This window comes from Ixodes scapularis, unplaced genomic scaffold, assembly GCF_016920785.2.
Source record: "Ixodes scapularis isolate PalLabHiFi unplaced genomic scaffold, ASM1692078v2 PGA_scaffold13__105_contigs__length_92229423, whole genome shotgun sequence".
In the NCBI taxonomy this organism is placed as follows: Eukaryota; Metazoa; Arthropoda; class Arachnida; order Ixodida; family Ixodidae; genus Ixodes; species Ixodes scapularis.
In genome coordinates this window covers 6,206,239-6,230,442 of record NW_024609839.1, presented here as the reverse complement: position 1 = coordinate 6,230,442, position 24,204 = coordinate 6,206,239, and the positions used below count along the sequence as shown (strand labels likewise).

Genomic DNA, 24,204 nt, shown 5'->3' with positions numbered 1-24,204 from the left:
CTATAGAAAAATGTATGTCTTCAAAGCTTTAGAATCTCGACCATTCCGATTTCTATACCTGGCTATAGAATAATTTATGACTACGCAGCTATAGACTCGCGACTATTCAATATTCTTTAGCGAGCTATAGAAATATGTATGTCCTTGATGCTATAGATTCGCGACTATTGAATGTGCTTTAGCCGGCTATGGAGTGGGCGTATGTCCCTAAATCTATAGAATCGCGACCAATGAATTTTCTTTAGCCTACTCTATAGCGTTTTATGTCACCAAAGCTATAGGCCTTCGACCTTTCAATAATCTTTAACCGGCTATAGAGCGGTGTATGTCCCTAAATCTATAGACTCGCGACCATCGAACTTTCTTTAGCCGTCTCTATAGTGTTTTATGTCACCAAAGCTATAGGCCTTCGACCATTCAATGTGCTTTAGCCGACTATAGAGCGGTGTATGTCCCTAAATCTATAGAATCGCGACCATTTAATTTTCTTTAGCCGACTCAATAGTGTTCTATGTTACCAAAGCTATAGCCTCCAACCTTACAATGTGCTTTAGCCGGCTATAGAGGGATGTATGTCTCCCGAGCTATAGACTCGCGACCATCCAATTTTTTTAGTTGGCTCACTGGTTTGTTTAAGCTATAGGCCCGCGACCCTCTTTTTTTTTTTTTTTTTACTGCAGCTGTACGAAAGTGGAAGAGAGTCATTCATGCGCTCGATCGGGGCGAGAATTTTCTTCAGCCAGGTTAACGGGGCGTACGTCGCCGAGGCTATACGCCCGCGATCACAAAAGCGTCCTTAGCTGCCATTGCAGTTTTGCCGGCTGCTTTCCCTGCGCATTGCCTTATTTCGGCGTTGACGTCATCTCAATCTTCCGTTTTTTAGCTCTAATTATCTGTTGTTTCCAGTGTATTTTGTAAGTATATGTATTTCGTAGCGCGCCTTCTACTTTGTCCGTGTCCCTGCCATGTTTGCATTTCTTTCTGCCTGCTGTGTTAAATATATTTAATGTTTTTTTTTTGTGTATATTTCGTCGCTCTCGACGTGGCGTCAAGAACGCTGATTACGCCACTACAGAGGTGAGCTTTACTCTTGTCACGACGGTTTATCGCGCTATAAAGCCGTCTATTGGACTCGTATAAAGTCTCGAGAGGGCGGTTTCGAATGCCGGTGCACATGTCATCGGTGTAGGTAGAACAACGACGTAGCAATCGCGACGCGAGTGCTGACTGCGCCTCGATCTGGCCGCCCGCGCTCGCTCTGTGGAAATGTAAGCTTGGGACTCCGAGCCCAGTTAGCTTACTGAAGATGCAAGACACTACTTGGTCGTCGCGAATTCTTTGCCCTTCGAATGGCTTCGAAGCAGTTCCAGCGCCCGGCGTATACCCTACGCAGCGTCCTCCAACAACCGTTCGCACAGCATCGGAACCCTCCGTCTGCGAACGCCGGCGGTTCGCCGTCGCGGGGATTATGTTCGCGGGAGTTCATGTTCGCGGTGTTTCATGTTCACCGCAGGAGTTCATAATATGCTCCCATTCAAGTCGCAACGATAAATCGTCGGCGCTCGCTGACTGCCAGTAGGCTCCAGAAAGGTTGCGATGCTGCGCGGGCGGTCGCTGACAGGCGCTGCTGCCTAGGGTACGCCGAGCACTGGAACGTTTTCGCCGGCGTTTGCAGGACAAAGAATCTCAACGACAAAGCAGCGCCCTGCATCATCAGCAAGTTAACGCTGCTCGAGAGTCCCACGCTCACATTTTATCAGAGTGAGGCGCAGCCGTCTCTCATTTCGCGATTGCTGCGTCGTTGCTCTGACTAAACAATTGACAGTTCTCTCGAGACTTCATGAGCGTTAAATCGACGCGTCTATAGCGCGATAGACTGTCGTGACAACAAAAAAGCTTACCCCGGCAGGGGCGTAAGCAGCGGTGCAATGTCCGTCAACGCCCATGTCGAGAACGGCGAAATATACAAAAAAATAACAGCCAAAAAAAAATTAATATCATTAGGCACGCGCTACCCTAGGTGCGTCCTATTATCTCTCTGTTCTGCGAATTCAACAAATCAGCAAGCGCTGTGGCTAATTTTTCTTCCTTTTCTTTAAATTATGAGACATTAAACTCATTGGAGCTTCTTGGAGCACACATCCCCACCATGAGTCATTATGGTGCTCAGAGATTGTAATTGATGGCAGTGATATAGACTGAACTCACGGATGAAAAACGTATTACGGCACAAATTTCTTAAACCACGCAATCATAGATGCCACAACGATGAAAAGATTCCCAAAATCGACGTTTAAAAATGCGAACCTAACAGTGTACACATAATTCAAAAGTGCTTGGTATAAAAAAAAAAAATATATATATATATATATATATATATTTATTTATTTATTTGTTTGTGGACATCCTGCGCAAAGAAAAAGTGTTCGCCATTAATTATTCATTTGGAATTAGAATGTGGGCTAAAAGACGTAAAATATGATATCTTCAAACATGCCTCGTTTTGGGTCACTTCTGGGAAGTGCAGCTTTAGAAAGAAGTCCAAAAGCTGGGGGGCCTTCGTGGAGCTGTCCTGTTCACTCGGTAGTGACAGCAGAGTAGACGCTATGTGTGTTTGAGGCCAATCATGTCTCCGGTTAGGGTCCCGTGACAACTGTCTCGAAGCTGGTGATAACGCTGGACATGGCACCTGCCTTAAGCCCAAGGCCACACATAGCATCCACTGCACTATCAACCTTGGCTCGAACTGTCAACAGGATATAAGTGACACATTCTCTCGCTGTGTTCATTGTTGGTATGCCCCTGAAGATTAGTCTTTGTGATCGCACCCCCGTTCTGGCCTTGAAGGAGCTCTGCTTTTCAATTTTTCTGTTTTCTCCCTCTCCCTAAGCTAGAAGCATTGCAGAAGGTGCGGACTCGGCGGACCAATCAACCGTAGACTTTCTATCGCTTCACTCCGCTCTCTGTGCGCATGTAACGGAAGGAGCGTGATCACGTGGTTTGACGGATGACGTAATAGCCGCTGCCAATCCCGGAATGAGGCTGCTTGCGGACCTAGTTTCGCGTGTCGTGCGGCCCGCGGGGCTGCTGTGGATTTCGCTTCTATGTTAAAAGGTATCCCGATCGAAAAGTCCTACCCGTGTGTCGGCAACAAGCGATTTCTTCAAAGAAGCCCAAGACATTCTTGCGATGCGTTCAGTGTTTGGTTCGGCAAGTGACAGCTTGTGCTACATCGTGGTGAATCTTCACGGATCCCTTCCTTCTCGGTTTTGAGTTTGAGTGGTTGGTCTGCAGTGCCCGTGTCGACGTATATTTCGGATTACATCTTTCAAGTCCGGTATTTTGAACGTAAGTGCGCTGCAACCTACTCGGCGACAATTGACCGTTCTGTAGTGTCTATCTCCTGGCAGTGCCTATCTTCTGACAGCTGGGAGAATAATGTCCCCATAATTCTTCCGGAGTCGCCTGCCATTAGCTCTCTGAAATTATGCGAAAATTGTGGTTAGAGTACTGACATTCTTATTCTCTCTGCGTTTTGTGAAAAGACGTTTCATGGACACCTATTCGTGGATAGACGCTTCATGGACACACGTTTAGTCGGCACTCGTTACGCGAATTGCACGCTGCAGGGACATTTCGTCGCGCCTGTATTCCTGAGGCGCGTGCTCACCGACTCAGCCCACCCGTTCACGCCACTCTTGGCAATTCATTACAAAAAAAAAACAAAAAAAAGAAAACATATTTTGAGTTGTTTATAAACGTCACGTGTTGATGAAACGATCTCGATGAAACGTCTTTTGATAAACTGATTGCAGCGCCAATGAGTGGCGACTGGCATTAGAATTTCGGGGGGAAGGGGGGGGGGGGGGAATTCGGCCGGCTGCCGGGGAACTAGACACTACCCAGGAATTGCCTTTGGTTCTTGTTTGCTTCACAATATTCTCAGTTGTATAACAGCTCAGTAGTACCTCTTCACATAGTAGAGATTGCTTAGTGTGTGCTTGTCTACAGAATGGGCTGTGTGTAATAAACTTCTTGGAGATTTGAAAACAATACCTTGTGTCTGTTTACCTGTGCTTTTGCAAACACCTGAGTGAGTGCATTTGTTTTTTGTTGTTGTTTTGTTGAAATCTTCGCTCTTTGTTTCAAATGGGGCTATGAAGTTCGGCACGTCTCACAAGGTTTTTTTTTAAAGATGTCCAGTGACAACAAATAATTTGTTTCACATTTCATACGATTGCGGTAAAAAGAAAAACTACAGGCAGCTATGGCACGATGGTAAAGAGACTCATAAGACGAGATATAGAAGAAGCTATAGCAAACCATACAGAGAGCAATATGCAGCTAAAGAAATCATAGAAAAAGCCATAGGCAGCTATTGCGCGGTGTCTAAAAAGATCCATAGAGTAAGGCATAGAGATTTCTACAGCACACCATACAAGATGCTATAGGTGGCTAAAGGAACCATAGAAAATTCTATAGGCAGCTGTAGCACGGTGGGTATAGAGAACCATAAGACGAACTATAGAATGAGCTATAGCGGACCATACAAAGGGCAATAGACGGCTATAGAAACCAAAGGAAAAGCCATAGGCAGCTACTGCACGCTGTCTAAAAAGATCCATAGAGTAAGGCATAGAGATTTCTACAGCACACCATACAAGATGCTATAGGTGGCTAAAGGAACCATAGAAAATTCTATAGGCAGCTGTAGCACGGTGGATATAGAGAACCATAAGACGAACTATAGAATGAGCTATAGCGGACCATACAAAGGGCAATAGACGGCTAAAGAAACCATAGGAAAAGCCATAGGCAGCTATACCACGGTGTCTAAAAAGATCCATAGAGTAAGCCATAGAGACCTCTATAGCAAACCATACAATATGCTATAGGCGGCTAAAGGGACCATATGAAATGCTATAGAAAGCTGTAGCACGATGGGTATAGAGAACCATAAGACGAGCTATAGAATGAGCTATAGCGGACCATACAAGGGGCAATAGACGGCTAAAGAAACCGTAGGAAAAGCCATAGGCAGCTATAGCACGGTGTCTAAAAAGATCCATAGAGTAAGCCATATAGATCTCTATAGCAAACCATACAATATGCTATAGGCGGCTACAGGGACCATATGAAATGCTATAGAAAGCTGTAGCACGATGGGTATAGAGAACCGTAAGACGAGCTATAGAATGAGCTATAGCGGACCATACAAAGAGCAATAGGCGGCTAAAGAAACCATAGGAAAAGCCATAGGCAGCTATAGCACGGTGTCTAAAAAGATCCATAGAGTAAGCCATAGAGATCTCTATAGCAAACCATACAATATGCTATAGGCGGCTAAAGGACCATATAAAATGCTATAGAAAGCTGTAGCACGATGGGTATAGAGAACCATAAGACGAGCTATAGAATGAGCTATAGCGGATCATACAAAAGGCAATAGACGGCTAAAGAAACCGTAGGAAAAGCCATAGGCAGCTATAGCACGGTGTCTAAAAAGATCCATAGAGTAAGCCATAGAGATCTCTATAGCAGGCCATACAAAATGCTGTAGGCGGCTAAAGAAACCAAATAAAAAGCCATAGGCGGCTATAGCATCCTTTCTAAAGAGACCCATAGACTAAACCATACCGAATTCGATAGCGAAATTTCCATTGAAAAAGCTATAGACAACTATAGGGGAGACCATAGGGAAAGCTATAGACAGCCATAGAAACGGCTATAGCTAATTGGGCCAATTTGCTATAGCCGGCCATACAAAGGATTTTCTATAGCCGACCATAGACCATTTTTGTATGGGTAAGGTATGAGTGCGTTTATCTGTGCAGGATTTAAATGATATTTGAAGGATATCAAAGCGTGTTAATGTTGCGGGATATAAAAGTAACTCCAGAGGAGTGTCTAGTACGTTTCAAGGCGAGAACAGCGGGACAGGTTCCACCCCCCCGATTACACAAATACCAGTGAGGATACTACGGCACTCGCTACAAGTACAAACGCACCATCTCCGTGACGTGAAAGAACGGAATCCGTCAGAGAGCCCTTTTCGTCGCAAACTGGCACACACAGAAACCATGGCTCCGTCTACCTACGTAACAAGGCCATAGGCCTGACATTCTGACGTCACACAAAGGAGGCCAACGCAGATTGGACCCGAATGCAGCGTCAGCGCTCGGCTGGAAGTGTCCAGGCAAACGCTGACACAGCAGTCGGGTCCCATCTGCTGGCCTCCTTTGGGTGACGTCAGAATTTCAGCACCGAGAAAGAAAAGAAAAAAACTGGTGCAGTGTCCATACGCTGCGCCAAGTAGTTCTTACGCGATTTGGTTCTTGGCGAAGGAAGGATGCTTTTGGCGTTTTCAACGTGTACGTCTTCATATACGAGGTGTGATGAAAACGTTATGGGATTGATTTTGTAGCGTAAAAAGAGCACAGTAAAAAGCAGCGGAAGGAAGGGACCTTCGCGTCTCGCTAGACCCAAAGGCGTCGCTCTGTGAACAGTTGGAGCTCCGCTACACGAGTTTTTGTAACGACACGCAGGAGCATAGTAGTGCCATCTCTCCAGAGACTGAAAACCAAAGCGAGAGCGAACATCCACTTTACGTCAGTCTCGGCAAATCTAAAACAGAGTGATGATTTCGAAGGCTTATCTTCAAAAGCAGCAAGGTGTGAGCCTCAAGAATGGTAAAACGTCACTCAAGTGAAGGAGAGATCGGTCTCCCCACCGCTCTTGCTCTTCCAGCCATGTCTTGTCGTTCCTGAAGCACGAGTGCCACGTAAAGTTTTTGGCAAAATTCACCACTTCTTGACACGAGTCTGCCGAATCATTTCAACGGTTCATATTTGCCGAGTCGGATGCAGAACTGATACGTTCGCTCTTGCTTGCGGTGTAATCGCCATTGTGCCCGTGGTCAAACAAACTCGTGTAGCCAGCTCCGAATGTTCACGCAGCGACGCCGTTTAGTGTAACGAGACACGCAGTTCGTCGACTGCTGCGCGCGCATCACTGCGCTGCCCACTCTCTTTTCACGCTACAAAATCAGTCCCCTAACGTTTTCATTCCACCTGTTATATATCTCAAAGCGTCGCAGGAAGGGAGATATTATTGCTGCTCCGCGATAACTTTTTTTACTTCGGTTCTCGAGGTGAATGCGAGACTTCTCTTTTGCTTTACGAGTGCCGCCATCTTGAGAGGTGTAACGTCCACGACGCCGTTCAGCGAATTAAAAGCTTCAAATTCCGGCTGGCTGTGGCAACACTGGGTCGGCAGCGGTGTGGCTGGACTTGGCTATTCTGGGCTACAATACCTTGACTTAAATGGTTGCATCGAGCTGGCTAATGACGAGCCATCACTACTGTACTAGAAAAGTACACTGTAGCGTCACTTGGTGCCAACAGAGTTATTTCCCCAATAGCCGCCAGCTTGGTGGTCCCTGTTCCAGTCACGTCTTCGCTTTGCGGCTTATCGCCATGCTGGCTGGGCCTCTTTTGGGACCTGTCGTGTCGCTCGGCCCGCAAAGTATATTCGATTGCAGTCAACTGCCCTCAGTCACTGGATGCTGTTCCACCCAGTGTTCAAACCACAGGACTTGAAAATATTAGCGCGTGCGATGCTACGCCCATCGTAAAATGAAGCGAATATAAACTATTACTAGAATTAAAAAATGAGAGAACAGCATCCATTGTCGGCTTTGTTTTCATTCCAAAGACACAAGCGCTTGAATGGACACACGTGGAAAAAACGTGCACGGCGTATCGGGATAGTCTCGGTTCAAAAAGAGTTCATTTTGAAGATTTCTTTTTCCCTTAGCTCGAGCACTTCAGCAGGGCTCACACTGCTTATACAATGTACAACGGACAGTCTGTATGCAGGTTCGAAGGGGAGTCAGCGCGAGATCCGTGCTTCGAATGCCGCATGGCTATGAGTTGGAGGAGATAACTTCGTACGCGGTACTGGGAACCACGTTCATTGTCGTGACTCCTGTTTGCGCACCGTCTTATGCATGATGTGTGAGCAGTGTGGCTTTGGGCGAAGTGGTCGCCAGCATAAACGTGACGATGAGCCTGATCCGAAACCCGCGCGTTTCACGCCCGCAGTCGACTGATTTTAGAGGGTTTTTCGGGGGCTCAATAAGGTTGCAGCCCCACTGCGCTGCAGCTTCACGTGCACCTTTCGCGACTGTTCTTCTTAAATTCCTTTCTGCTCTCGATGACGACGCACTGATAGCCAGACAACCGTAAAGTTTCGGAAATTGCAACACGGTCAAAAGAAGCACTCGGAACCAACTCAGGCACCACGTTCCTTTCTAAGCCTTTTTTGTCCTCGGCGGTTGCGTAGCCAGCGGGCAATCCAAAAATGTACCGTGTGGAGGGTGCGTCATTTGCGCGCTGGTATAAGGTTGTACGGTAAGGTACGAGCTGTCAAGAGTGAGTTTTAGTAAACCGTGTTTCCCGCTCCGCTAAGCCCCTCCGCTACCCGGAACTCTACAGCCAAGGCCATCGGCGCGCAGGCGCAGTGGCGATTCCGCGCTCCGCTCTGCAGAGCGGCTGCACGAAAACGATCTACTAAAACTCCCTAAGGTCTTGGCGCCTTGAGCGGAGCGTCGTTTTTCTCTAAGCGAGTCCTTTTGCGCAGTCATTATGCTGCAACAAAGAATTTCCATCTTGGGATGTTATCCCTTATGTCCTTCACCGCGTTACACTCTCAGCCTGTCTAGAGTTTCGGATAGACTGCACACCCTTTTATCCGTCATAAGATTAAAAGTCGAGAGAGAGAGCACGCACATAAAGAAAAAGGAAAGAAATAATGAAATATGGTTAAGGCTGTCGTAATTCTCGGGTGAACAACGGCAAAAAAAAACAAAAAAACTCACAAACAAACCAAAAATAGTAAAAGTCAACTTACGGAGTTGCCCGCGTAAACAACATACGCGCGAGGATCGCTCATCCCAAACTTTTTTGTTGTTTATCCCCTTTTCCCCAGCTAACCTCCGTTCTATTCGTGTTCTTAGCTATTAGCGAGCGACCTTAATTACACTTTTTCTCCTCGCCAACAAACCCAACGGGGGGAAAAAATGAGCGGGGGAAGAGCGACGAGATATGAGCACCGGATGGCACGCGAGAAAAAAGGGAAGCAACTCCTTCAAAACAAACTCAAACAAGAACACAAGGCGACCAGCCGATATATGGGGAGCTACAAACATTAGGGCCTGCCAGCAGCGACCCCCGAAACACAAAGCCCAATAATAAGGGAGGATCAAGAGAAAACATATACTATATATCCCGAGGAAAGAGGAAGCAAAAAAGAGTTAAGGTTAAACGAGCCACCAGTTATCTGCCTTCGTTAAGAACGCCAGATACGAAGATGCTTTGCTCCCAGGGAACATAATCCACCAAATTATTTCTCCTCTTTGTAACAGGTTTTCTCCTACTGCTACCGACTTGCATCGAGGTATCCGCGCTCCCCAGCGGAGGCTCTCGCTCGACCAATGCGCCCTTTTCGTGCGCCCTCTTTGGAAGTGGAAACGCGACCCCATTCGTTCCCGACTACAGCTGGTAATCATTTTCGTCCAGATTGTAAGTTACAAGGCCCAAATCGAAAGCCACAAAGCCCATGTAAAGGTTACTTGTACCGGGCGACCAACGTGTAAGATCCACGCCTATAAAAAGCGCGGTAAGCTCAACAGCCCGCACTGGAACCTCTACGCGAGTCTGTATATTTTCTTCCTCGCAAAAGAATAAAAAATAAACGGAAGAAAAAGTGGGGAGCATAATAGTGAGTTCAAAGGGGCTACAAATCGGGCGAGAGAGAAGCCAAAAATAAGACCGGTAATTATTCGGTACTTGCGTGCCATGTCCCATAATTTAAAGAAAGTTGCACAGCGGTCAACGTTACTAAAACACTCAGTTGGGAAACTCGCCGTCGAAACCTGGGCCGCTGGCGTCCACCGAGACCGAGTTAAATGCGACAACAGCGCCACTCTTTATCATTTGTCTGTACTGTGGTCACCTTGACCTTTTTGAAAGCCTGTTTTTGCGTAAAAACAAACGGAAAATACTCTTTTTGTATGCAATTTATTGGAGTTTAGTACCAAATGATGGGCGCGTGAAGTTTTTATCATCTTTAGTTCGCAAGGTTTTTCGGAACAATTAATATTGTTTTTATACAACCATGCCTCAGCGGGCATTTCAGGTAGCGCGTCCAGACCTAGGTGCATTTTAACTTCGGGTGTTGAACGCGGCGCGTCCGCCGGGGAGACAGGGGTGGCACCCCTGTAACCTCTACCGCTGTAGCCGAAATAGAAGCCACGTGCAGTTCCTCAAGTGGCCGCTGCGGGAGAAATGGTGGCGTTGTGTTCGTCATTAGCTCGGTGCTCGGAGACAGATTGGGGCCACTTCTTCAAAGCTGTCCCTATGGGAGTTTCCCAACTGAGTGTTTTAGTAACGTTGACAGCGGTTTAGAGTACCCGTAGTATTTTCAGTCCCGGAAAAAACGGCACACTTGTGCCGCAGAATCAATAATCCCCAGCCAGATATGGAGCATTGCAGCATAAAACAGCGTACTAAATATGCAGAGTGTGCCGTCGGAGTGGTGCACAGATACCGCTGACTTGCGGCTCCGTATACAGCGGCCAGACTGGTAGATGTGTCAGTGATCATGCAAGGGAACATGCGGCAGCTATGGGAACAAGCCCGGGTCTGGTAATCTCGCTGTTCATTGTAGTCGTTGCCCCTGCTCACCAGTTCTGCATGATGGTTCTGGCGAAATATAAAGAAAAACTATGCCGAGAAGTGCACGAGGCGTTTGAGATTAGGGCAATGCGCTAGTGAACCTTCCCTTGCCCTCTCGGGGAAAGAATTTGCATTTATAAAGGGGTCTTATCGATTGATGTGATCGATAGACGTTTCTAACGGCCTTTATATTATGCGTTTTTTCATAAATAAACTTCAGTTGCGGGCGCCTCGTCTTGTTTACTCTCTTCTTTGTCCTGCAGTTTTTTTTTTTTTTTTTTTGGGGGGGGGGGGGGGGGGGGCGCTTTCTTTTCTGACCATGAACCAACTGGCCCAAATTTCCACATTGCTGGAGTTCAACGAATTCCGAAACTATGCTCACATGACCACGCACGTGATATCGGCTTCCACGACCGTCCTCGACAGAGTCGGAGCTGCAGGGAAATAAGACCCAGTGGTCCCACTCAAGACCACTTCCGGTAATCGCGAATAGACAAATGCGGTGCTGTCAACAGAACGTGTAAAACCAAGAGAGATAGAAAGAATCGCAATAAAATAAATTGAGTACGCTAATGTAATTATTTTAAGAAAAAAATACCATAAGCCTGGTTCTAATGATGGAAGGGAAAAATCGTGCAGTGACCGCTACCTTTACAAGTTCATTGCTCCTAACCGAAGCCATGTTGTTAAACTTCGCCAGCCGTGTCGCTTGTGTTGCCATGTTGCTGTTCTCCGAATGTCTATTTTCAAGTTTATTTCCCTTTCGGTTGGATCTTTGCTTGGCGTTCTAACGTCACGTGAGTTCCCGAATCAAGCTATGATTGCGTTAGAAATGGGTCACCTCAGGCAAGAAGTGGACGAGCCGGGAACTCACGTGGTCCCTTGCGATCCCGCTTCAAGTAAGCTACCGTGGGTGCCAACATTTCTTCAGGTGTTCGTGCTTTCCTCCGCGTTAGGCAGGACACGATCGAATTTTCTCGAACGCGATGTACGTGACCCGGTGAATTTCTTAGGCATACGCCGTCGGGCGTCATTTGCAAAACGGTGGAAAGCCATGAATTCCTTGTTAAGGGTTAATGATCTCTGCTAGACTTCCACGCATCGGCGGTTTCAAAACACTTTACTGAGAAAATAAAAAAATATCGTGGCAAATGGCGTTAATCAGGGGTGAGCTTGGGGTTTGCCGACTTGTGAAACGATCAAAGGAAACCTGACATCGAAGTGTAAACATATTTTAAGAAAAAATAATTTAAAAATTCTGCACCACAATACATAGTGAATTTACCGATCGTTATATTTACAAACAGGCTAGGCAAGCTGACTGGGAACATTGAACGTACCATCGAATTGACTGGTCGGACGGATGTTCCTCTATAAGGGAACTCACGGAAAGGCAGTTAAAAACTTTTAGCCTTTCCACTCTCGTGAGGAAGGAAAACCAGCGTAGCCGTACTCAGACTTGTACGTAATCCGTTACAAGTAACGAAATTACTCGCAATCCCTTAAATTTATCGGTAATTTAGTAACGAAATAATTACATATTTTCTAGAGTAATTTTAAAGTAATTCCTTTACATATTTTACCTAACGGATTCCTTGTAATCCGTTAAATTTTTTTTCCAGACCAGCTTCCTCCCCCCCCCCCTTTTTTTTTTTTTTTTTCTAAAGAAAATGTCGTTTTCATTTTGGTAAAGTGGAGCGCAGTGACACTGCCACGCGAATGGACCAGCGCAAAAGGGAGGCTTGGCGCTCTTCAGTTCCGCAAAGCCTTCTTTTGCAACACCAAGCCCCTGAAACTATCTTTTAGACCCTAACAACAATGTCCAAAAATCCAAATAAACATTTTTACAACAAAAAAAAAAAAAGGGGGGGGGGGGGGCAAGTTATATCCGCTTCTTTTAGTGTCTTTGTTTTTTGATAATTTCACAACACGAGACAACGCTCCGTCTATCCTAAAATCCACTAAAAGAGATGTGATAATATGTGAAGGTGTTATTGCCAAAAGCATCCTCGTTCGTCAATGCACACTTATTATCTTCTCTTAGAAAACAGGGTGTATTTTTTCTGCTTCTTTCACCTGATTTGACCCAATTCTAAGGTTGGCCCAATTCTAAGGTTCCCAATTCTAAGGTTGGCCCACTTTATTTGTGAATTCCAGCCAGGTTATCTGCGTCTGAGTTACCCTTTTTGTGAACACTTCGAAGATGATAATAATCTTCCTTTTCCTTCTTCCTGTTTTTACCCCAGCAGGACGCATCTTATCTCAAGCTGATATTTTTACAAATAAAACATAATGGTGGCTGACGTAGACTTGATACTGTGTGCTTGAGGAGAGAGTGAAACTCGTCAGTGGGGCCATAGCACGGCTTGTTCCCTGCCCTTCGCTGCCCGTGGCATCAGCGGACGTCTATCTGGAGAACACCGGAGTAAACTGCAGTCGGTCCGTGCTCCGTGCGTTTTTGAACGGCACTAAGAATGGTACGCATGGCAAACGTGCGTTTGCAATTCCTTGTTTTAACCAATGGTCTAATCAATTGTTGTTATGAGTGTCCTGATTTTTTTTTCGATTATTTATATCAGGGTGTCGAACCGGAACCGAACCGGTATTTTTTCCGGAACTGAACCCGAACCCGAACCGTTATATTGTTATCGCGATGAACCCGAACCGGAACTGAACCGGAAAAAAATAACGGTTACCGGCTCATGTCAAAACGGTTCGGCCACGCGCTGTTGACAATGAATGTGCTATCAATGCCATTTGTCTTTTAAGTGCCGTCAACTGACACACACCTCGCTTATATATTTTTCTTCTCCACTCAGTCTTAGGAATATAAACGCTGCATCCATGAATCTTGACATAGGAACCAGTATTGCGCTGGTCGCGGCTTGCACGGAAAAAAGAGAATTGGAAGGCTGTGCAAAAAAAGAAAAAAAAAATCGGGTCACGGGATTTCATTTTCCTACAATCTCGTAAATCCTAAATGCTGCTGTGTGCTCATTTCATAGCACGTTTCTAGAACGCGCGAGTTCTTGAAGCTTGCTACCATCGGAGTGAGAAAAGAAAAGGCTGTGGAGTTTGATAATAATGCATCCGGTTTCGTATAGGCACTTAGAAGCTAACATATTTGTGAGACAGCGAACTCTTCTATTTTAATATTTATCCTATTACGTCCTTCTGGCGTTGCGTTCGGTGAAGTGTTTTTCATATTCCGTATCTTGTTTAATGAAAACTTCTTTAAGGGTCTCATTTGAGTTACCGAAGCCTAGTTCAAGTAAAGAAAGCTGTATTTTCTCCCCACTGTTCCTTCAATTGCTTACACGCCGAGGTGGCGGGATAGTTAGCGAGTTCTACTTGTAAGTGGGTTTGTAAGGAGGTCGCGGATTTTACAGCTAATGCGTCGGACTCAATTAGATGAAGTCCGAATGCGTAAACGTCGGTGAGGTAACCTTTGAGTGCACATAAAGAAACCATTCCTGGTAGAAATCCCTGAGCCTTACACTACGATGTATCCCGTTTCGTATGTGCTGATTTCAGATGTTTTATTTGTAATTTATTTTGATGTTGCAATTTGTCATTTATAATTTCCGAACCGGTTCGCGAACCGGTTCAGCGCCCCGAACCGGTTCGCGAACCGGTTCGCGGATCGAATTAATCGAACCGGAACTGAACCGGAACAAAATAAACTTACCTGAACCTGAACCTGAACCGTAACCGAACCCGTATTTTTTTCGGTTCGACACACTGATTTATATTTAAACATTGGAAGCTTTTTTTTTTTTTTATTCATTAACGTCTCAACCGAGGCTCGACCTGTTCAGAACCAAAGGAAGAAGAATAGCGAGCCAAACCTTATTTATTATTTAATTATCACCTTACTGCTACCAACTCCGCTAAGACTCTCGAATATCAGGCAACGGCTGCAATGAGGGAGCTCTGTTCTATCTTCGAGGTAAATAGTACTTCCACTGCTTCGCTGAAAAATCTCAATGCAGAGCGTAAAACATGCGCGAGCCACAGTATGGCACTCCCATGCAGTGCTTCAGTTCAAAGGGTGTTCAGCGTAGCGGTCGACATATGGAGCAAGACATAACGCAAAATGTCTGACGAGACTTTCAAGAATCAGCTGTTGCTCAAAATACTCAAGGTCATTACAGGTGGGAACAATACGAACTTGAAGAACCTTCTTCCCTTTGTTTCTTAATTGAGGAAAATATTGTTGAAAGTAACGCCACAAAAGTAACGGATTACTTTTTGGGGTCGCGGTCACTTAGTTTTATTGGAAAGTAATTGTAATTGTAATTGTATTAAATTTGCAATTTAGCCTTGAGTACCGTATTTTCCGGACTATAGTCCGCACCCGGTGTATAGTCCGCAGAGGGAAATTTGGGGTCAAAAATAAAATATTTTGCTTAGATAGCCCGCACCCGGTGCATAGTCCGCATATGGTGCTTAGTCGACACGAAAATCTTCTCATAGACGGCACACGTTTACCAATGTCTGCTTTTTAGCTCACAATAAAGCCTATAATATGCATAAATCATCATTAACATACACTTTCGAGCACAAAATTCGTCACGTCTCGTCATAATAAACGATCTTGAAAAACAGAATTCCTGTATAATCCGCACAGCCAGAAATTTCAACTTTTAAACATGTATAATCCGCGGACTATAGCCCGGAAAATACGGTAATTGTAAATGTAATTCCTTACTATTTTTCAGTAACGTGCACAAGTCTGGCTGTACTATGGTGGAAGAGTACAGCTACGCTGTACTACTCCACTTTGGCCGCAAGTTGGCGAGCCAGAGTGGAAAGGCTGGAGAAGTTGCCGCCATCTATGAGCGACGGCGGAACGCGCGCTCAACGCGTGGTCACTCCACACGAAGAATCCACGGAACCCTAGCCATAAACAGCTTCGCTGTAAAAAGTGGTGAGTAGACCCAGAGCCGTGTATAGAGAGAGTTTGGTCAATGGGAGGCGTGGGCAAGAGCCAGGGCGTGCACCAGACTCAGAAAGAGGGATTCGCGTGATCTCTTGACCAACCAGAAGCCGAAAAGAATCCACTAGTGGGGGAAGCGAGAAACAGTTTTAATCCTAGGTATATGCTTTTAACAACCGCGTAAGAGTTAGATGTGGTAACCCGTCATGGTTGAAAATAGGGTGCACGTGATGTTTCGATTATGATCAGGCAGAAAGATGTAAGAGACGAATGTGCCGCTCGAACTCTGTTTTGCTCGGACAAAGCTTGACCGCTCGGACAGCAGATTCCCTGCCCTCGACGCCCGGCGTACGGAATATGTCGATCGTTCCGCTATTTGCGCTCTTCCACTATGATTTTGGACGACCGTGACTGAAACATCACGTGCACCATATTTTCAGTCACCGAGAGTTACTCCGACGCGCTTATTAATTTCGTTTCTCGCGACCACCGCCAGGGTATTATTTCAGGACTCTGGTTGGCCAGATTCGAATTTGCGAAGACGCCCTGGAACAAGCCCAGCGCGCTTTCTGCCAATGACGCCTCCTTATTTGTCTACTTCCCAATGAATGACCAAACTGTCTACATATACGGCTCTGGGTAGACCTAAAGGCATCTAGCATTGGGAAGAATGGAAAAATTAAAAGCATCAGTAACTATGTTTTCTTGGTATAAGCTTTTTATCTGGTAATGTTTAATTTGAAGTCCGCCCACTAAATTTCGTGCTACATCTATTGATTCCAATATATTTATTAATAGATTATATGACTGCTTCTGTATTTTCGAACTGTTTTTTATAAGAACATGTAAATAAATTCCCAGCCACCGTTATTAAACTCTATCAAAGTAGAACCGAACAAGAAGTGGCAACACGTCATGGCATACAAGCCTATGTGCTTTAGCCAACAGCTGATTCCCGATTTTCGGGGATTCGCTATAAATGGTCCTGAGGAGAACAAAACAAAAATTACGATCCTTAGCAGAATGCTTCTTTTCCCTTGTCAGTGGTAAAGGCTATGAAGATGTGTCAACGGAATAATAAGGAAAACACAAGCGTGAAACAAACATGCGAAAACCCTGACGCTAAATGTCTTCAGCGAGTGTTTTCCCTTGACAAAGAAAACATGCTGATTATACTGAATAGTTCTAAAAAGCGGGCGTACTGAGGTGTGAAGCCTGATACCTGAACTCCATAAATATACAAAATATGAGCACAGGAAAACTAGCAAACGGCCATTTCTGTTTTACCTCCATATTAATTGTACAAGAATCCAACTCTCTTTTTTTTCTTTTTGTTTGTTTGTTTCCTTTCAATTTCATGTTTTTCCCAAAACAGGAAGTTGTCTGCCCGTATATGTCCGTCTTCATTCACTTTTTGGGAAGTGCTTTAATTTTCCGACCCACTCCAGAGTTTTCTGAAAGCGCTCATGCTTTTCCAATATGAAAAAAAAAAAAAGAAAACACAATCAGAACATATATAAAAATATATAGCACTCATGTTTACATGCAATTGCTGTGAGAAAAAAAATATTTTCAGCGAAACAAATATCACGCAACCTGATTAAAAAAAAAAAAGAAAAAGATAAAGCACTCATTTTTACATTGGTGAAATATGCAATCAGATGGGTGGTTTAAATAAACCTATTTTTGATATAACGTGGTTTGACTGTTTCTAATGTAGTGTTGTTTTTTACGAAATTCGTTAATAACGATAGGAGATGGTGCCTTAAGATTTGGCTTCCGTAGTTTGTTCTACTGAATGGTACTCTCCCAACATATCCATTAAGAACGGTATAGCGTTTGTGCTAAATCTACTATATGGTTGATGAGGGAACTATTCATTTTGCGGCATGTTGTGTGTCGCTAAGGTAATGTATAATCATAAAGATTGGAGACCTCAATGAGATGTAGTGTATTTTAAAGGGGCTGCGTATGGGTGTCGCATGAAACGCCGGTCATAGTTCTCGTACTGCTTTTTTTTTTTTTTGTCTTTATTTTAAGGACATGACGCTCGTTTATGTCAGTGGTTCCAACACAAGGTGGCAACAATTTAAACGTGAAGCTAGCAGAAAATTGTGATTAAGTAGATTTTTTTTTTTTTTTGGTAAGTCAATGCGAAACTTGTTAGTAATGCGAACAGATTTGGAAATTTTGGGAATTATATTTTCAACATAAAAAAAAAATCACAGAACAAATTTTCCTAGATTATTACCACGAGTGTTTTGGCATTGGGCAAAAATCTCAATATGAAGAGGGCCCGAGGGTACGGTTGTAATTAAATATATATATATATATTCTCGGATTTAATACGTACTTCGTTTATTTCAGAAGTGTTAATTTGTAGCGAATTTACGTTGCTCCCTTTATGAAGAGTTCTCAAAGTGACATTCCCATGTTGAGCTAGCTTTTCATAGTACTATCACTATCGTTCGTACAATCGATAACTATCGAAAATACTTTCGATGGCACTATAAATATCCGAATATCAAAAGGCAACTATCGATAGGACTATCGATACTCCACTATTAGAAAAAAAAACTATCACTAGGATCGATAGTCACTTTTTCGATAGTTTTGCACGAGAGCCACACACCCGACCACCGATCCGGCGTAAAAAGTAAAAGAGCGAAGGAAAGCGGCATATAAGCCGCCACGCCAGTTCGCGGAACGAGCAGTTGTTTGGAAAGCCGACCGAGGACGTCGCTCTGCTTGCCGGACCGGACGTTAAGCCGCATGCCTCGTCAGTCCTCCCCCTCCACACACCTGATCCAACCCTGAACGAACGAGGCAAGGGGCGCGTCAATTTTCGGGGTAAACAATTCATGCAAGAACGCGCCGTGACCGAGTCGAGCTTGTTCATAATTAAAGGCCGAACTAATTAAAACCTCCAACCCGCTACCACCAGTTTCTTTCTTTTTTTCCATTTTATTAATAATAATTTCATGTCTAAGGGCATAACTGGGACACGTTTCTTTCTTTTTCATAATGTTTGCACGAAAAAAAAAAAAAAAAAAAAGCTTCTTTTTGTGCAATATTTACGCCGTTCGACGCAATTTAGGCGGAGGTCACGTCCCGTTCTAAGCCCCGCCCGGAGATCAGAGGCCCCGGCCATTACTACTGGATTGGCTTGGCTGCTCGGCCGACCATGCTCGGAAGCCCACTGTCTCCATTCTCCCGACATCCGGTGCGTCTCGTCAGAAAGTCTGACGTACCGCCTGCTAGTCGTGCGAGCAGACGCGCGGCAGCCTCCGGCATCGTCTGCGCACCAGCGTCTATCGTCGTCTGCCATGCACAGACGCGGACATGAAAGCTGCCTGTCGGCGTCCATTTTCGCCTTCGTCCGTCCGCTATTCCGTCTGGAAACGTCCGCAACGCTCGCCAGACGCGACCATGAAAGCGGCATTCCAGCGCTCCATCATGCAGAAGCCACGGTCCAATACTGTCAGCATCTACCCAAGGGCGCTAATAAGACACCGAGAGGACCCAAAGAAATCAACAAAATGAACATGTCCAGCTTTTCTGTTCTTGTTATATTGTCGCATCCGTTTTCGCATGGAGCGCGAGTAATCTGGGTGAGCGTCGTGACTAAAACGCGACCAAACAATCCTCGCATTGGCAGGTACTCCAACACGTGGAGCTACTTTTTCTTCGAAGCAAAATGACGGGACAGACTTTGATGCGCTACGAACGGCCGATTGCATGCACCCAGATCGCTCGCTAATTCTTAGCTGCGTACGGATCGGTATTGAAACCATGGTTGCAATCACAACGGTCGCACAATTCACAGAGGGCCCCTTTTACGGGAACCAATATTTAGGCCAAGGAACAAATCAAACCGCATCAACCAACATACAGCGTGGACGAAATGGATTGAACGCACTTTCAACTGACCCCATAAATCGGTTTCTTGACTTATCGCGCTGGCATTTACTACAGATGTGCCCGAAGTTGGCGGAAGCTTTCGCAAAAATTGTGGAAAGATTGCCCCACCCGAATAAATCAAGAAAAAGAAAAAACCTATGTTTTCCTTACACTTTGCGTGTACACTAGAAAAAAAATAGCATGTTCTCCAGTGGCCCTTATTTGGGCCACATGAAGTGAAGGATAGGTAAGCCGATTCTATTTTCTTTCCACTTGACAAATTTGTGCATCGTGCTAAACGCCAGAATAGCCCACAACGACTTCCTGACGATTTTGAGATAAAAGGTTTCGCGATCATTTTTATATTAACAAAACCCGTCTGTATTTTCGAGAGGTTTCGTGTATTCGTACTCTCAAGTAATAAATACACCAGGTTCGAGCACCTCTGTGGTAAATCCCAGAGCGATAAGTGAAATCTTTAAGCGATTATTAATTCAACCGGAGCGGTAAGTTAAGAAACCGATTTCAGTTTCAGGTGCGCTCAATCCATTTCGCCAGGCTGGAGTTCGACTGAGACGGTAGGCCCGTCCCGCTACCGGCCGCCACGAACCCCAGTACCCGGACAGCGCCAAGAGCTCATCCGAAGGCACTTGCGACAGTTCCCTGCAAACGTTGAAGAGATCGTCGAAACAGCTCGGTTAACGCGGAGCTGCTCTCGTTGATCACTTTGCAGACGCCGGCAGCCACGTTAGTCATCGGTAGAAACCGAAGGAAATGTCGGCATATAATTAAAAACACTATTGACTCTATGCAGATCAGGGGTGGCCAGAATGACCCGGCCTATAGAGCCGCAAACAAAACCCCGAAAGAGCCGCCTGGAAGAAAAAAAGACAGAAAAAAAACCGGGGGGGGGGGGGGGGGGGGGGGGGCAACCTTTGCACAGAGCAATAAACGAAACTTGAACCGCAAACCGCAACCTGTCTTTCGATTTCAAACGCGTTCCATTTCTCTTTTGTGGAAAGTGCTCGTGTGACCGGGAGGGAGGCGGAGAGACGCAGCTGGGCCACCCCTGATTTAGATTATTTGTTCCTCAAATACAAAAATATTGTCGATAAAAAAAACTATTACGAAACGTTGAGACACTTTTACAACCAGCATTTCACACGTCATTCATTATCGAACTAATGAGAGCCGAGACAGGGTGTTTAGTGTGCAAACACCGGGCGGGGTCTAGAAAAGTGGAAGCTCCCCCCCCCCCTCCCCCCCTAGGATGCGTGTAAGGGCGCAATATTGCTAAAAACATTGTCAAACAATTTACACACAAAAAAAATATTAAACGCATTAAAAAACCTTTTTTCTCACTTGAGTGACTCTTGAAGCGCATTGTATGCGTAATTTTATTCTTATTCTAAATGTCCGTATTCCCCTGTGCCCTTAATAACGGAGCATGTAATAATAATAATAATTTTTATTTGCACATTTTCTAGCATCCACTCGGCAGCGCGCAAGGCTAGGCAGAAAGGTTGGTACCCTTACGCAGGTGCGCCTGCCAGCCCGCTCTCTGAGTGACCTGCTTCCCTACGGAGCAGTCACTCTGAGACAAAAATCCGGCTCTTCGAGCTCGAATAAAAGTATCTATCAACATGGAGTGCCTCGATTCATCTTTCTTTTCGGGCCAAGATATGATGTAAAATCGAGTTGCCGCCGTTCTAAGCGTGCGTTTAGTCGACGCGCCATTTAGAGCGCAGCCAGTACGTAGCTCCCTCACGCCTTTGGAAACATAAGATTTGAACGCCTCGCCATGATCCATGGGTGTTGTCTGGTTCCACCCGCTCAGTGTATCAAACGCGCCATCCCTGTTTTCTCACGCATGACTGGAGAAAGGCGCCGGTTACACCATCTACATGATAGGTCCTCAACGTTCAAAGTGGCTGCAGTGGAGAGCGTGACCAAGATTCGCCGAGGCTGTGTTGGCACCAAGGTGTTTTTAGCCACCAACGAGCCCTGTCCACTCACAAGTCGTCTCTCTCGATACGTATATCTTTCCATCTCTAGAACCATTATTTCTCTCTTGGCATGTTCACGTCTCTTTGTTTCTGCGCATGTGTGTCCGGACAGAAATGTGTACAAAAAGTATTAAATTCATATATATATATTCCTTCGGGTTAACCCTTAGCGAAAACTAATACGTTTGAAATATACCACATTCTAATTTGAGTGTATTTGAAATACAATTCATAATTGTAAGTACACGAAAAATATACCGAAAATATAAACTTCTTTTTTTGTTACTTAGTACTAAAATATACTTCTAAAAATCATTTTAAAATACCTTTACTTAAACTACATTTGAAGTTCCCTTCATGCGTTTGGAAATATGTAAATACTAAATTAATAGGCACAAAATACCTTTCACATATATTTCTTGAAATATTTATTTAATTCATGCAAAATATACTCCAACCCTAAAAAAATGGAGCAATCAAGAATACGTGCAGAATACTCTTAAAATACCTGAAAATCGTAAATACTGTTGTGTTATACTCTAAGTACCTTTTGACTGCAATACTTTGGTAGTTTGACTTTAACTACCAAATAAACCATTCTGGTAAGCCAGATTTGCGCAACTGTATAATTGTCGTTGTCACTGACGTCGATTCAAATTACGCAATGCGGAAGTATCTTGAAAAGTAATTGAATTGAAAACTACCAAAATATTTAAAAGCTCCCCTTCTGAAGTTCACTTCAAGCAGATATGGAGTACACTGAAGCGCCTAAATACATTTGATTAGTTTGGCAATTGAAATGCGCAGCATCGCACTGATAAATCAGCCCAGTTTATGTTATTGTTTCCTTTTTTTTTTATCAAGAACACACCTGATCAGTTCCTTGCACACCAATCACAAACGGGGTTCGGGAACTACAACCACAGCATTTGCTGATGCTGGAAAGCTTCAGCAGGTGCTGTGAACAGATGCGTTTGGCATGGTTTTGTTAGCACAATGTTAGTTCACTGAACGTGTATACTCACCATTGTACGTGATGTGAATAGTGACTTTAATACAGTGACATTAACTACCATATTAAATAGTCAACTACTAAAAAGGGAAGGCCAAACAACTACTGTAAAATATTTATTTTTCGCGGGCTCAAAATTTCGCGATTTAGGTCAAAGTTGGAGTTTTGGAATAATTCGCAAATTCTAATTTTCGCGACGCGCTGGGATCGCAATATAGATCTTAATGTTTTTACATTTTGCCGGAATTGTTCACGGGACCTATTTTTCAGAATTGTAGGCGATTCGCCAACTTTGCGAGAATTAGGTCCTCACGAAAATAAAGTCGTTTACAGTATTTTAAAGTGAAGAAACTGCCTTGATTCGCTTCGCCCTGAGTGGTGCTACGCAGAGAAGCAATAACATGTATTTTATGAGCCGTTTGTGTGGATATTGTTTTAGGGACTGTGCCGAATTGTTATTAGTTGTACCAATGCCTTTTAGTAAGAGATATCGTCCACGAACTTCAAAACACTGTTCCCCCCTTGACAGACTCCCGAGGAGAAGATCGAATACCTGTAACCTTAATAAGCGCAGAGGTGGTCACCGAAAAAATTATTACCTTCAATATGTAGGCTATATAAGGCTCTAGAGCAGTCAACGGGACTGTGAATGAGCTCTTCAGTGCGTCATGGTGTTTGTGGTTGTGTACGTTTCTAATGTGTCTTTGTGAGATGTATTTAGTAGTGCCTTCAAATACCACAGGGACACCATTTGCTGACAAAATCGAAAATAAAAAAAAAATTGTGTAACCGGTTTTTAATCCACAAATGGCATCTTGAGTGTGAAGGAATAATATTTTTGGTACATCTAAAATATTTTTTGATTCATATTTATAATGTATTTTGAATACATTACGCGCGTATTTCGAATGCGGCCAAAATAATACAGAATAAATACAAAATGAATATTCGTACTAAATATATTTTAACTTCGTTTGAAGTACGGTTTCTTTTTGCTAAGCCATCTCGACTTGTTCTTATAGTTTCGGCCGAAAAACAGCAAAACAATAAAAAATTAAGAGTTAATTATTCGGAGTGAAACAGATTACCAGCCTTCGGATCCCCAAGTCCATTCACCCTCCGTTTATTTATTTATTTATTTTTTGTCAAAATTGTTTCGGAAACGAGACAGAGAGCGCCCAGCCAGGTATATAATGCGACGCACTGCTTCACACAGTTCATAGAATTCCCGAAAAGAACTTCCGATGGACAGCATAGTTACGCCCGCCTCTCGTACATGTTGCGCAATATATTGGACAGATTATAGAAGAACCGCGACAAATAGCCAGCAAACGCACAAAACTAGAATATTCATCGAGAAATGCGGCGCTTCGTGTTCTCGGAATAAAGGCAAGAGCGAGAAAATTTCCTCGCTTGCAAATCTTCGTCTAGGGAGACAAAGCGTCTGGCTCGCAATAACGAGCCTCGGCCAAAACCTGAGCGGATGTCCTTCTAGAATGGGCGGAAGAAGGATAAGAGAAGAGATTTTTAATTACTCGAAAGCCAAGTGAGCATTCCTCGCGGAGCAGGAGGCGCTCCGGACAGACAGATCGAACACGCGGGAATGGCCTG

General features: G+C 44.4%; 1 protein-coding gene across 2 annotated transcripts in view; it reads right to left on the bottom strand.

Annotated features, from left to right (window-relative positions):
* LOC8040054 overlaps positions 1 to 24,204 on the bottom strand; it is a 921,389-nt gene that overhangs the window by 768,303 nt on the left and 128,882 nt on the right. The window lies entirely within an intron of this gene.